This window comes from Juglans regia, chromosome 8 (assembly GCF_001411555.2).
Source record: "Juglans regia cultivar Chandler chromosome 8, Walnut 2.0, whole genome shotgun sequence".
Lineage (NCBI taxonomy): Eukaryota > Viridiplantae > Streptophyta > Magnoliopsida > Fagales > Juglandaceae > Juglans > Juglans regia.
The window spans coordinates 20459157-20460903 of record NC_049908.1 but is presented as its reverse complement, the minus strand read 5'-3'; the positions used below and the strand labels follow the sequence as shown (position 1 = coordinate 20460903).

Below are 1747 nucleotides of genomic sequence, written 5' to 3'. Positions count from 1 at the left end.
AATGGTCTCGAAATCCTACAATCTCATTTTCTTGGACATGATCTCCTTTAGGAACTTTGTATAGGTAGGAATTTGTGCTAAGACATCTGCAAAAGGAATATTAATGTGAAGATGTCTAAACACTTTAAAAAATTTTTCAAACTGTTGATCAATTTTATTTTGCTAGGCTTTTGAGGAAAAAGAATGGGAGGGACATAAGGTTCAACTGGTGATATTGGAGATGGTGTCTTGGCTAGGTCCTCAACTTCTTCACCTACGCTGTTGCTCACCTTTTCATAGTGTACTTCATCACTAACTACAGTCTCACCACTTACTTGACCAAGTTGTTTACCACTTCTCAAGGTGATTACCTTGCAATGCTCCTTCAGAATGACCTTTGTCTTACTAGGCAAATTGCCCTGTCCATGAGAATTGACGGAATTGGCTAACTGCCCTAATTGCATCTCCACATTTATGTTGGAACTCGCCAACTGGTCAACCTTTGCTTCCAGTCTCTCAAATCTCTTTGAACTAGCATTAACTAACTTCTCAATAGCTATCTCCCAAGACTGCTTACTTTCTGGTTGGGATGGTCTTGGTTGGAAACTAGGAGGATGGAAATGTCTAGAATTGCTACCTTGGTTATCTTGATCTTTCTATGAAAAGTTGGGATGATTCCTTTAGCCTGGGTTGTATGTATTGGAATAAGGTCTGTTCTGCTGTTGCTGCCTGTTAAAATTAGACATAAATTGGGCTTGCTCTACCAGCATACAATCAGTACTCATGTGACCTCCTCCACAACAATCACAACTCAATACAGGACTAGAAATAGAATTCATATTACCCAGCTTACCGAACATTTTTACTAGAGAATCTACATTGGCATTCAACATGTTTATGCCATCTACATCATACATACCTGGAACCTTCTTAGGCGTACATCTTTCATTAGATCACTAATAATTGTTAGAGGTCATTTCTTCTAACAACTCATATGCCTCTTCTGTTGACTTACTCATTAAATTACCTCATGCAGCTGCATCTATAGTAATCCTGACTGAATGTGTTAATCCATTATAGAAAGTTTATACAATCAGCCAATCAGGAAGATCATGATGTGGACACTTCCTTTGCAATTCTTTAAACCTCTCCTAGGCTTCATACAAAGATTCACCATCAAACTCAACAAAACTGGTAATATCATTTCTAAATTTGGCAGTCTTACTTAGGGAAAATACTTACTCAGAAAAGCTTGTGACAAGACATTCCAGGTGGTGAAAAAGTTAGGCGCTTTGGAATTCAACCAGGCCTTGGCTTTATCCTTTATAAGAAATGAAAAAAGTCGGAGCCGAATAGCATCATCACTAACTCCATTCATCTTAATTGTATCACAAATCTCTAAGAAATTGGCAAGGTGTTCATGTGGATCCTCAGCAGGTCCTCCACCAAATTGCTCTTGCTGCACCATCTGGATGAGATCAGGTTTAATCTCAAAGTTATTAGCATTGACTGTAGGTCTCGCAATGCTTGGTTGAGCACCATTGACTTTTGGCACAACATAGTCACGCAACACCCTCTGATTCTGGTTATTTGCCTTGGCTACTGCTTGTTCTTGCTCTAGCTCTAATCTTAGTTTTCTCCTTAGTATACATAGAGTTCTCTCAATTTCTGGATCAAAAAACTCAATTAGCTCACAGTTACGTGGCATACACAAAATATAGAAAATGTAGATTGACAAACAGAAACACAAAATAGCTTAAAAACCCTA

The 1747-nt window shown here is 38.4% G+C and overlaps 1 non-coding gene across 1 annotated transcript; it reads left to right on the top strand.

Moving 5' to 3' along the window:
• The first annotated feature begins 1086 nt into the window (after positions 1-1086).
• Positions 1087-1193, top strand: LOC118349343. The gene has a single exon (XR_004802313.1). It is a non-coding gene; the product is annotated as a small nucleolar RNA R71 (small nucleolar RNA).
• Positions 1194-1747: the final 554 nt, after the last annotated feature.